This window comes from Oncorhynchus keta, chromosome 29, assembly GCF_023373465.1.
Source record: "Oncorhynchus keta strain PuntledgeMale-10-30-2019 chromosome 29, Oket_V2, whole genome shotgun sequence".
NCBI classification, from domain to species: domain Eukaryota; kingdom Metazoa; phylum Chordata; class Actinopteri; order Salmoniformes; family Salmonidae; genus Oncorhynchus; species Oncorhynchus keta.
Genome location: NC_068449.1, coordinates 50,428,444 through 50,441,553, shown reverse-complemented (window position 1 = coordinate 50,441,553; position 13,110 = coordinate 50,428,444). Strand labels below are relative to the sequence as shown.

Sequence of the window (13,110 nt, the reverse complement as noted above, 5' to 3'; positions counted from 1 at the left end):
CATGTCAGGAGATTACGATTGAGACACGCTGCACCAAGTGAGATCAGGAAGACTGTCATTACCTGGCAAGTGCGTGCGTGTGTGTGTGTGTGTGTGTGTGTGTGTGTGTGTGTGTGTGTGTGTGTGTGTGTGTGTGTGTGTGTGTGTGTGTGTGTGTGTGTGTGTGTGTGTGTGTGTGTGTGTGTGTGTGTGTGTGTGTGTGTGTGTGTGTGTGTGTGTGTCATAGACATTAAAACCAGTAGATAGTGATAGCGCTGACGTATTTCTATAAAAAACTCCCAATGGCGCATGAAGTATTTGAATTTGAAGCGCACCATATTGTCGAATGGGGCTGAATGGCACCAAAACATCACTAAGGATCATGGTGAAAGTGGCCGTAACTTGCAAATAATCATGATAAATGTGCAAAGAGCGTGCATGAGGGCCTCCCGGCCAGTGATTGGTCTGTGTCAGCACGTGGTCCTGTGTGACGACAAATGTGCATAACGGATCACTATTTAATTCGATGAATAGATTTGTAGCAAACTTCAACGTAATTCAGCCCTGCTAGGTTGCTACGCATTAGCCAAACAGCAGAGCTTGTGACTTTACACTCCAGAACGGACACGGGGGGCCTGGTGTGTGTGTCTATGGCCCTTTCTCACCCTTTCTATGTTGAGAGGTATTATTTCCCATGGGGAAGAGTGTCCCTCTCCTGTCTGTCAGTCTTTGTCCATCATTGAATAGATCCTGCCGAGCCATCAGAGGTCTGATTACAGCCCTGGAGGAGGAAACATGAAGGGACAATATCAGGGCAACTTCCAGGTCTTCATTTAAACCAGAACTTTTGACAAATCAGAGAGTGTGTGTGTGTGTGTGTGTGTGTGTGTGTGTGTGTGTGTGTGTGTGTGTGTGTGTGTGTGTGTGTGTGTGTGTGTGTGTGTGTGTGTGTGTGTCATTCCCCTTCCGATAGACACCAACAGCTCACCATGCTGATGTATCATCCTCTAGAAGTGACTTGGGGGTGTGTAACTCTGTGCAGTTCTATCCTGTTGTTAGTCATTGAGGGAGGGCTCTCTCGCTGTTAGACAGTCAAATTGTTGTGGGATCACTATGAGATCTTTTCAACAGCATCCTCCTGTGTGGCTTCATGACAGAATGGCTATTGATTCGTCAAAACACACAGCCTTCGAAAAAGCTTTTAGTCAAAGAGCTGTGTTTATTATTGCTAACTGTGAATAGGATTGCTTGTATTGCTCTAGAGTGTCTGCATTGCAGATTGATTAATTGATGTATTTATAGTTTTGCAATTTCACCCAGTGCAATTTCACAGTTTCTCTCTCAAATGATGTGGCTTTTGCTTTGGTCGACATGGTGTTGGTGTTTGTTGTATCAGAGTTTAGTTACTGTTGTCGAGTTTTCCATGATGAAATCAGAGCAGCACCGGTCCTATCACAAACATGGAATCACCTGTTGTCATTATCAAATATGACAATGATATTGGGGGTACTCAATTGTGACATTGCTTCTCATTTGCAACAGTCGTCAGTTGACATTGAATCACCTGTTGATACTGTGGATGGTATTGTGGTTGTAGGTTACATTTGCACAGTGTTATCGTGGAGCTTAGAGTTTAGAGCAGACCACCATAGTCCCTGTGCCCAAGAACACAAAGGCAACCTGCCTAAAAGACAACAGACCCGTAGCACTCACGTCCGCAGCCATGAAGTGCTTTGAAAGGCTGATAATGGCTCACATCAACACCATTATCCCAGAAACCCTAGACACACTCCAATTTGCATACTGCCAAAACAGATCCACAGATGATGCAATCTCTATTGCACTCCACACTGCCCTTTCCCACCTGGACAAAAGGAACACTTATGTCCAGGTGGGACACCATAGTACCCTCAAAGCTCATCACTAAGCTAAGGATCCTGGGACTAAACACCTCCCTCTGCAACTGGACCCTGGACTTCCGGACGGGCCATCCGCCAGGTGGTGATGGTAGGTAAGCAACACATCTGCCACTCTGATCCTCAACACTGGAGCTCCCCAGGGGTGCTTGCTCAGTCCCCTCCTGTAATCCCTGTTCACCCACGACTGCATGGCCAGGCACGACTCCAACACCATCATTAAGTTTGAAGACGACACAACGGTGGTAGGCCTGATCACCTACAACGGTGGTAGGCCTGATCACCTACAACGGTGAGACAGCCTACAGGGAGGAGGTCAGAGACCTGGCCGGGTGGTGCCAGAATAACAACCTACCCCTCAACGTAACCAAGACTAAGGAGATGATTTTGGACTACAGGAAAAGGAGGACCGAGCACTCCCCCATTCACATCGACGGGGCTGTAGTGGAGCAGGTTGAGAGCTTCAAGTTCCTTGGTGTCCACATCAACAACAAACTAGAATGGTCAAAACACACTAAGACAGTCATAAAGAGGGCACGACAAAATCTATTCCCCCTCAGGAAACTAAAAATATTTGGCATGGGTCCTGAGATCCTCAAAGGTTCTACAGCTGCAACATCGAGAGCATCACTGCTGGTTGCATCACTGCCTGGTACAGCAATTGCTCGGCCAACGACCGCAAGGCAGTACAGAGCGTAGTGCGTACGGCCCAGTACCTCACCGGGGCTAAGCTGCCTGCCATCCAGAACCTCTACACCAGGCGGTGTCAGAGGAAGGCCCTAAACATTGTCAAAGACCCCAGCCACCCCAGTCATAGACTGTTCTCTCTACCACCGCATGGCAAGCGGTACCAGAGTGCCAAGTCTAGGACAAAAAGGCTTCTCAACAGTTTTTACCCCCAAGCCATAAGACTCCTGAACAGCTAATCAAATGGATACCCGGAATATTTGCATTGTGTGCCACCCCCCAAATCCTCTTTTTACACTGCTGCTACTCTCTGTTTATTATACTGTATATGCATAGTCACTTTAACCATACATTCATGTGTATACTACATCAATTGGGCCGACCAACCAGTGCTCCCGCACATGGCTAACCGGGCTATCTGCATTGTGTCCCGCCACCCGCCAACCCCTCTTTTACGCTACTGCTACTCTCTGTTCATCATATATGCATTGTCACTTTAACCATATCTACATGTACATACTACCTCAATCAGCCCGACTAACCGGTGTCTGTATGTAGCCTCGCTACTTTTATAGCCTCGTTACTGTACATAGCCTTTTTACTGTTGTTTTATTTCTTTACTTACCTATTGTTCACCTAACACCTTTTTTGCACCATTGGTTAGAGCCTGTAAGTAAGCATTTCACTGTAAGTTCTACACCTGTTGTATTCGGCGCACTTGACAAATAAACTTGGATTTGATTTGATTTGAGTGCTCCACTCTCAGATGGAGGCTACAGTCAAGTCAAAGGTTAAGACTAAATGTCTTTGAATGGTTTTAATTTACTCCATTAAAGTGCCTAGAGATGACAAATAGGACTGTAAAAGACTTCAATGTCGCTGTTATCAAGGAAATGTCTTATTTAAGGCCAGTGGCGCGAAGCCTAGTCCTCCTAACCCAGACACGCTGCAGGGGTGTTGGGGAAATAGGGGAAATCACTGTAATAAAGGCTGATGTTAACGATGTGTACTGAGAAATTCAGGTAACTGCCAAAATAAAGGAAACACCAACATAAAGTGTCTTAATAGGGCGGTGTCACCACGAGACAGAACAGCTTCAGTGCACCTTGGTATAGATTCTACAAGTGTCTGGGACTCTATTGGAGGGATGTGACACCATTCTTCCACGAGAAATTGGTGAAAAACACTGTCTCAGGCGCTGCTCCAGAATCTCCCATACTGTAAGTGTTCCATTGGGTTGAGTTCTGGTGACTGATACTCACACACACAGCCTTTAAACCCCCTATGGTCATTTGAAACCCCTCTTTCAAAGTCACTGACATCTCTTCTTCTAGCCAGGGTAGCCAAAATAACAGGCAACTGGGCATTTTATACATGACCCTAAGCATGATGGGATGTTACTTGCTTAAATAACTCAGGAACCACACGTGTGGAAGCACCTGCTACCTGGGACAGCCAGAAGAGAACTGGACAACCCTCAGAGCCTGGTTCCTCTCTAGGTGTCTTCCTAGGTTCCTGCCTTTCTAGGGAGTATTTACTAGCCACTGTGCTTCTACATCTGCATTGCTTGCTCTTTGGGGTTTTAGGCTGGGTTTCTGTATAAGCACTTTGTGACATCTGCTGATGTAAAAAGGGCTTTATAAATACATTTGATTTGATTTGAAAATACTTTGTATAGCTCCTTTGCCCAAGTGTTTTCTTTTTTTGGCAGCTACCTGTATATGTTAGTTAAAACCAGAAGTGGGTTCAGGTGGGGTGGTCCCTCTATGGCTGTTTGAGGAGTAGGAATGGGACCAGGGAGGAAATGATGTGAGGGAGGGGGACAGCACTCTTAGAAAAAAACATGCTTTCTAGAACCTAAAAGGGTTCTTTGGCTGTCCCCATAAGAGAACCCTTTGATGAACCCTTTTTGGTTTCAGGTAGAAAGGGTTCTGTGTAGAACCCTTTCCACAGAGGGTTTCCACAGACAGCTCTACCTGGAACAAAAAAGGGTTCTCCTATGGGGACAGCTGAAGAACCCTTTTGGAACCTGTTTTTCTAAGAGTGTATACACAGGATAGGACTACCAGTTATTCCTGATAATCAGGCCATCAGACCTATAGGGAGCAGAGTGTTTCCGGGTCATGTCATGTAGGTCTCCTTTGTAAAAGAGTTGACCTCAATGACATTTCCTGGATAAACAAAGGCTAAAGAAAAAAGGAAAACGTGGATGAACTGAGGAGTGCAGGATGGCTTAGTTCAGACTGTTGTAGCTACGCATACTGTGTGTGTGTGTGTGTGTGTGTGTGTGTGTGTGTGTGTGTGTGTGTGTGTGTGTGTGTGTGTGTGTGTGTGTGTGTGTGTGTGTGTGTGTGTGTGTGTGTGTGTGTGTGTGTGTGTGTGTGTGTGTGTGTGTGTGTGTGTGTGTGTGTGTGTGTGTGTGTGTGTGTACATACTGAGTTCACTACGTACCTGTACCTAGAGTTTCTGAGGTCCCCCAAGACATGTTTCTCCTAGGGTTGGGCCGATATATGTTTACATCGAATATGGTGATATCTGACATTGATGATATATCGCGAAGTGCAAGATTATACTCTATTTGAACTTTGCCAATCAAAACAGTGCAGTTTTATCAATATGTTGACCATGAAGTGTAAATGAATGAACTGAGCCTTATTGTTTCACCATACAAAGATAATTTAATGACAATGCGACTATAATACCATAGATAATAATGGCACAGTCTGGAATTATTGCGTCATTAACGCCGCAAAACGATTATATCGGATATCGCGGTATTTGGAGTAGGATATCATAGAAGAGATCTCCCCAAATAGTGCAATGGGCCAGAGTCTTTAATGTTCAGTATGATATTATGACTGATATTAGGGTTGTCTGTTTGTTTCTGCAAAGTAGTTAAAACGCTGTCAGTTCCACTTTAATGCTCAGTATGAGCCATGCCACTGTAGTTGGAGATGTGAGAGTGCAACCATAACAAGGCATGGGGCCTCCATATCATGTCATGCCTGTTTGGTTTTCATTAGCTGGAGAGGAATGATAGCACCCTATTCCCCATGGGAACTGGTTAAAAGTAGTGCATTATAGGGAATAGGGTGCCATTTGAAACACTACCAGAGTATGCATGTGCTCTTTGGGGTGTGACTGTTTACTGAGCTCTGTGGTTTAAACAGATCTGCTCCTGAGGGCCTCGGAGACAGATGAACTATGTCACTAAACTATCACAGGGCCCGTTGGAGGCAAGGTGGAGCGACAAGAGAGGGATGGGAGTTCAAACAGACAGAGAGGGATAGGGAATAGATAGAGGAGTGTGTGTGTGTGTATAGGTGGAGAAGAGAAATGCAAAAAAGCCTCACCCCTGTGGGATTGCCAGTGCCAATCATCATGGTGGAAACAAGAAACTAGATTTACTTGTAGTAATTACAAGTAAATGTGTAAGTAAATGTACTGTAACTGCTGGCTGAGGATTCACAATGAAAGGAGCTATTTTGATATCTCGGCAAGAGACAAAGGTTTTTGGGAAGGGCATTGTAAAGGAGAGAGCGAGACAGAGAGTGAAAGAGAGAGAGAGAGAGAGAGAGAGAGTCTGGCTGTGTCACTTACTTTTAGATTGAAGCCCATTGGGAAATCGGTCCTCCCATCTGAGAAATCCCTTTGGTGAAATTTGATGCTGTAAAATAGAGCCTGCAGTTATTGCATCGCACTATTCCTGTCCTCATGCGCATTGGACTCCATAGTTTACTCCTCAAACCTGCAGTTTCCTCTAGTAGTCTCCACTTTTTTCCCTTTTTCTTAATGCAGATCTATCAGCATTATATTATACTTTGCGTGACATTAGATTAGCTGAGTTTGCATAATTGGACACCAGGAGGGCCTTTGGGCATGTCTATAGTCTATTGTGGCTTCCTGTCATTGTCCCCATAAGGTGTATCCTCATGAGCCACACAACAAGTGAAGTGTACCCTCCCTGACGCCTGGTCGTTTTATATTGAACCGGCCCTTTTCAAAAGTGTGTTATTTTAGCCCCACACACAAGCCTTTTCAGACAAAAAGCCAAGGGGTTGCTATGATACACCTCATCTGAACAGCCCATAAATTGCAACCAATAATGAGCCTGTTGCCGTGGGAAACATTTCGAGTTGATAGATGGCTCTCATTAATGTGAGGTGCTGCTGCATCTGGGAAATGGCCTTTCATTCTTTTCCCATGTTGTATAATCTGCAGAAGCAAGAGCCATTTTCCACCACGTCCCTTGGTAATAGTAACCAAATTCATATTTTAACGTGGAGTTAGAGACTGAGAGTGATGGAGGAGATGGAAGGAGAGAGAGAGAGAGAGAGAGAGAGAGAGAGAGAGAGAGAGAGAGAGAGAGAGAGAGAGAGAGAGAGAGAGAGAGAGAGAGAGAGAGAGAGAGAGAGAGAGAGAGAGAGAGAGAGAGAGAGAGAAGAAGAGACAGCGAGAGAAATTAATAGCAACACCCCATGCAGGAGAGGCACGCTGCTTTACCTTCCCTTTATTGGAAACGGTGAACATAACGTGATTTAATTCACTGACTCAGATGACTCTGGGGAGCAGAGTGGAGGTCTGGGAGCGGACTGTCATTTCCCCAGAAGTTCGTGTAGCACCACGTTTCCATTTAGGACAAGCATAAGAGACAGACAGACAGACAGACGGCTCTACAGCTCTGCTACTGTGGGACTGGGAACGAACCCCAGGTTGGGGACATGTTCTATTAACATACTGATACAGCCTTCAGCTACGAGACCAGACTGTTTACTACAGTGTTGTATTGGGATGAGAGTTTGACTGCGTGGAGACTACTAGGCTGTAGTCGTGTAGTACAGTGATGTACTGTAGTCAATGAAAGCGTGTGAGACAGCAAGCCAAGACACTCCAACCCTGTGCCTTTCCTCCTTCGTGTCACTTAGCTCAGTGTGGAGCTACTTGAGAGGAGAGCGGAAAATGGTAGAGAGTGTGTGTTTGTGTGTGTTCACTCTTTTGTGTGTGTGTTCAATCTTTTGTGTGTGTGCGTGAGTACCTGTGTTTGAGAGTGTACACGTGTGTGTACCTCTGTGTGTGACCCATATAACAAGAGCGATAATCACCAAGCCGAACAAGCCCAAGCAATTGGGGTCAAGTGCTGGAAACACTATCGAAGCACCGTGTTGGAGGAGGATCAGTATCTCTACCTACCAAGGACACAAACACACACACAGACACACACACACACACACACACACACACACACACACACACACACACACACACACACACACACACACACACACACACACACACACACACACACACACACACACACACACACACACACACACACACACAGCACACTTAACTACTATACAACATTGCGATGCTCAACTTCTCAGTTTTTCAAACAGCGCATGACACTGCTAACTGTGATATGTCGATACTCCTCCTCCTCCCGGTGAACGCCCTTGTCGATCAAATGTTCTCTGTCTCCTTCACAGAGAAATCCAATTACAGTGTTTCACCCGAGCACACACCTTCTAGTAATAGCAGTGGATAAACAATGTGCTTTTTAAAACAAGTGCTATCTGAGACTTGCACGCACACACGCACACGCATACACACACACACACACACACACTCAAAGCATTAACCTTTCCAAAATACCATCTGGGAGACGATGTTGGTTAAGTCTTATTTAATAGATTTTTAATTCTAGATTGTCTTTTAAATCCTCCCAGTGAGAAGCACAATGACTAGATGATTGGCTATCCATCAGCTACACAAGTGGATGTTTTCTCACATGAAAAATGTATTAACCGTTTGAAAAATGAATCATGTATTATAATGCAGAGGGTTTGTGTTTTGTTGTCCTTAGATTAGTTACCAGTTAAGCAGTTGATCACTTTTCTGTTGGCTTGTACTGACGTACAGCCACCATTTTGTACCAGATGTTTTGTTAGTTACGATCAGGTTATATCCCATCATAAATAGGGCTACAATATGTTATACAGATAAAAATACATCTTATGGAACAGTGTAACAGTCAGGGTGGATTGTGTATTGTAGGGTGTAGCACAGAGTGAAATCTGTGGGAAAATGTATTTTAATGTTTTAAAATGTTATTATAATCCAGGAGTGTAGCCAGATAGGAACTGGGGATCCCTAATAAATACAAAATTAAGACATGGTGGGTGATGGTGTATTGTGAAAAGTAGTCTTGTTTTTGTATTTTATTCTCTCAGGCCTTGTCTTATTAAGTCCAGAGATATTCTGTGATAGTGATTCACTAACTCATTGTCAGGCCCAGGTACTACTGCCTGTCTGCTCTGTAACCAGAGTGCCTGCTATATGTAACCAATTCAATCTATCTGCTACACCACCATCTTAAGGGTGTAGGCTGTAACCAGAGCCCTGTAACCAGAGTGTAGCCAGGGTGTAACATCTGGAGTGGAATGTAACCAGACACCAGAGTGTAACTTATGGTGGGTGATGAGATTGTGAAAACTTGTTTTTATTTTATTCTCTCAGGCCTTGTCTTATTAAGGCGAGATATGATGCTGTCCAGTGATTCACTAACTCATTGTCAGGCCCAGGTACTACTGCCTGCCTGCTCTGTTGCCTGCTATATCCAATTCAATCTATCTGCTACACCACCATCTTAATAGGCTAGAGCCCTCCCGGGGACATCTGGAGTGGAATACAGACACACACACACGCACACACACACACACACACACACACACACACACACACACACACACACACACACACACACACACACACACACACACACACACACACACACACACACACACACACACCTTAATAGGCTATATACCTCATGGGGATATACAGTATGTAGTGGAATGCTCTCGTCTACTGGACCATAGGCTATGAAATAAGCAACAGCAATCGTAGTGCTACATGTCAGACCTCATGTAAAACCTCAAATATGTTAAATACCATATCTTATCTGATAATATAATGACTAAAAATCCACATGGCCAAATCCCAAAGGAAATAAATGGTTGGAACATAATAAATCAAAATGTCTAAGCTGCAATTATTTTTGTATCCAGCCCCCTGCATACAGTAGGTGTCACTCAGTCAACACATGCGTTGGAGGCTACTCCTTTATCTTATAATCACAGTTCTTTCCTCTCTAAATGTCAACTGTTAGGGGGTTATCTATGGACAACTATGAATAATATACAGTACCAGTCCTGCCAATAACCAGGATCTGAAGACTTGTCTTCTGCCACCAGAATTCATTTCTGGACAGAATTTGGTCATTTTCTGATGAAGATGAGTTGTGTATCGTGTGTGTGTGTTGCTTGGTAATGGAGCTAGTGGTTGTTGGCCCATCTGGCACCTGTGTCTAATTCATGTCCAGGCAGGCAGTCTCTTTTGATTTGGGTCTTCTGCTTATTTATTCCCCCCCCCCCCCAATAACAGCCTTCCTTTTTGCAATGCCACTAGTCAACTAGGCCCAGTTAACCCTGGTTCTATCTCCACAGAACCAGATGGTCTCTCCCCAGTTAACCCTGGTTCTATCTCCACAGAACCAGATGATCTCTCCCCAGTTAACCCTGGTTCTATCTCCACAGAACCAGATGGCCTCTCCCAAGTCAGCTGTCCGCAGGGCCAGATGTGAGTCTAGATTTACTGATGTCATGGTCTCCTATGGGGCTTCGCTGGGGCTTCAGAGTCCAGAGTGTCTGCACTGCACCATGGAGACTGTTACTGTCAGCTGGCAGTAGAAATGTGGGACGTCACACCTACACCTGGGTTCAGCTACTATTTGGACAATTTAACAGAATGGGTATAGTTAAGTCTTTGTTTGTCAATGGTGGGTGTGCTCAGTGCTCAGTGCCCAGACTGTTCCAGTATGTGTTTTTAGAAATCAATAGCGGTACGTATGCCATCTCTACGAGTCACGTCACTGCATGTTTATGCCATTGATAGTTTATCTCTTCAATCTAGCAGGACATTTACACAGGCAGTTGTTTGTGAGCTGCATTTTCCCTCTCTCTTTTTAAAAATACATTTAAGATATTATGAATGATCCACCAGTCTGAGCATAGCTCAATAACCCAATGTTGTTTTCTTCTTCGGTGCTTATGAAATGCAGCATGGCAAATTAACCCAGTTCGCAGTACTGAGACATCATCATATCGCTGCCTATTGATTCCATGAGCATTATAAAGGAGCCAGAACCAGAAAGAAAAGAGGGAAGAGCTGAGAGAAAGAGAAGATGTATCAAATCTATTGACTGGTGAAGATCTGGGAGGCAGACTTAGGGGGGATTAGATCATATGAACATTTCCACTCTTAGTTCCGTTCCCACAATGCTGCTGAATGTGGATCCACGTTAAATCAAATCAAATCAAATCAAATTGTATTTGTCACATACACATGGTTAGCAGATGTTAATGCGAGTGTAGCGAAATGCTTGTGCTTGTGCTTCTAGTTCCGACAATGCAGTAATAACCAACAAGTAATCTAACTAACAATTCCAAAACTACTGTCTTATACACACTGTAAGGGGATAAAGAATATGTACATAAGGATATATGAATGAGTGATGGTACAGGGCAGCATAGGCAAGATACAGTAGATGGTATCGAGTACAGTATATACATATGAGATGAGTATGTAAACAAAGTGGCATAGTTAAAGTGGCTAGTGATACATGTATTACATAAGGATGCAGTCGATGATATAGAGTACAGTATATACGTATGCATATGAGATGAATAATGTAGGGTAAGTAACATTATATAAGGTAGCATTGTTTAAAGTGGCTAGTGATATATTTACATCATTTCCCATCAATTCCCATTATTAAAGTGGCTGGAGTTGAGTCAGTGTCAATGTCAGTGTGTTGGCAGCAGCCACTCAATGTTAGAGATAGAAGCTGTTTTTCAGTCTCTCGGTCCCAGCTTTGATGCACCTGTACTGACCTCGCCTTCTGGATGATAGCAGGGTGAACAGGCAGTGGCTCGGGTGGTTGATGTCCTTGATGATCTTTATGGCCTTCCTGTAACATCGGGTGGTGTAGGTGTCCTGGAGGGCAGGTAGTTTGCCCCCGGTGATGCGTTGTGCAGACCTCACTACCCTCTGGAGAGCCTTACGGTTGAGGTTGGAGCAGTTGCCGTACCAGGCGGTGATACAGCCCGCCAGGATGCTCTCGATTGTGCATCTGTAGAAGTTTGTGAGTGCTTTTGGTGACAAGCCGAATTTCTTCAGCCTCCTGAGGTTGAAGAGGCGCTGCTGCGCCTTCTTCACGATACTGTCTGTGTGAGTGGACCAATTCAGTTTGTCTGTGATGTGTATGCCGAGGAACTTAAAACTTGCTACCCTCTCCACTACTGTTCCATCGATGTGGATAGGGGGGTGTTCCCTCTGCTGTTTCCTGAAGTACACAATCATCTCCTTATTTTTGTTGACGTTGAGTGTGAGGTTATTTTCCTGACACCACACTCCGAGGGCCCTCACCTCCTCCCTGTAGGCCGTCTCGTCGTTGTTGGTAATCAAGCCTACCACTGTTGTGTCGTCCGCAAACTTGATGATTGAGTTGGAGGCGTGTGTGGCCACGCAGTCGTGGGTGAACAGGGAGTACAGGAGAGGGCTCAGAACGCACCCTTGTGGGGCCCCGTGTTGAGGATCAGCGGGGAGGAGATGTTGTTGCCTACCCTCACCACCTGGGGGCGGCCCGTCAGGAAGTCCAGTACCCAGTTGCACAGGGCGGGGTCGAGACCCAGGGTCTCGAGCTTGATGATGAGCTTGGAGGGTACTATGGTGTTGAATGCCGAGCTGTAGTCGATGAACAGCATTCTCACATAGGTATTCCTCTTGTCCAGATGGGTTAGGGCAGTGTGCAGTGTGGTTGAGATTGCATCGTCTGTGGACCTATTTGGGCGGTAAGCAAATTGGAGTGGGTCTGGGGTGTCAGGTAGGGTGGAGGTGATATGGTCCTTGACTAGTCTCTCAAAGCACTTCATGATGACGGAAGTGAGTGCTACAGGGCGGTAGTCGTTTAGCTCAGTTACCTTAGCTTTCTTGGGAACAGGAACAATGGTGGCCCTCTTGAAGCATGTGGGAACAGCAGACTGGTATAGGGATTGATCGAATATGTCCGTAAACACACCGGCCAGCTGGTCTGCGCATGCTCTTAGGGCGCGGCTGGGGATGCCGTCTGGGCCTGCAGACTTGCGAGGGTTAACACGTTTAAATGTCTTACTCACCTCGGCTGCAGTGAAGGAGAGACCGCATGTTTTCGTTGCAGGCCGTGTCAGTTGCACTGTATTGTCCTCAAAGCGGGCAAAAAAGTTATTTAGTCTGCCTGGGAGCAAGACATCCTGGTCCGTGACTGGGCTGGGTTTCTTCTTGTAGTCCGTGATTGACTGTAGACCCTGCCACATGCCTCTTGTGTCTGAGCCGTTGAATTGAGATTCTACTTTGTCTCTGTACTGACGCTTAGCTTGTTTGATAGCCTTGCGGAGGGAATAGCTGCACTGTTTGTCAGGATTTGGCCAGG

General features: G+C 45.3%; 1 protein-coding gene across 2 annotated transcripts in view; it reads left to right on the top strand.

The window, feature by feature from the left end:
• The window catches only part of LOC118374336 (polypeptide N-acetylgalactosaminyltransferase-like 6), a 269,874-nt gene that overhangs the window by 112,169 nt on the left and 144,595 nt on the right, over positions 1 to 13,110 (top strand). The window lies entirely within an intron of this gene.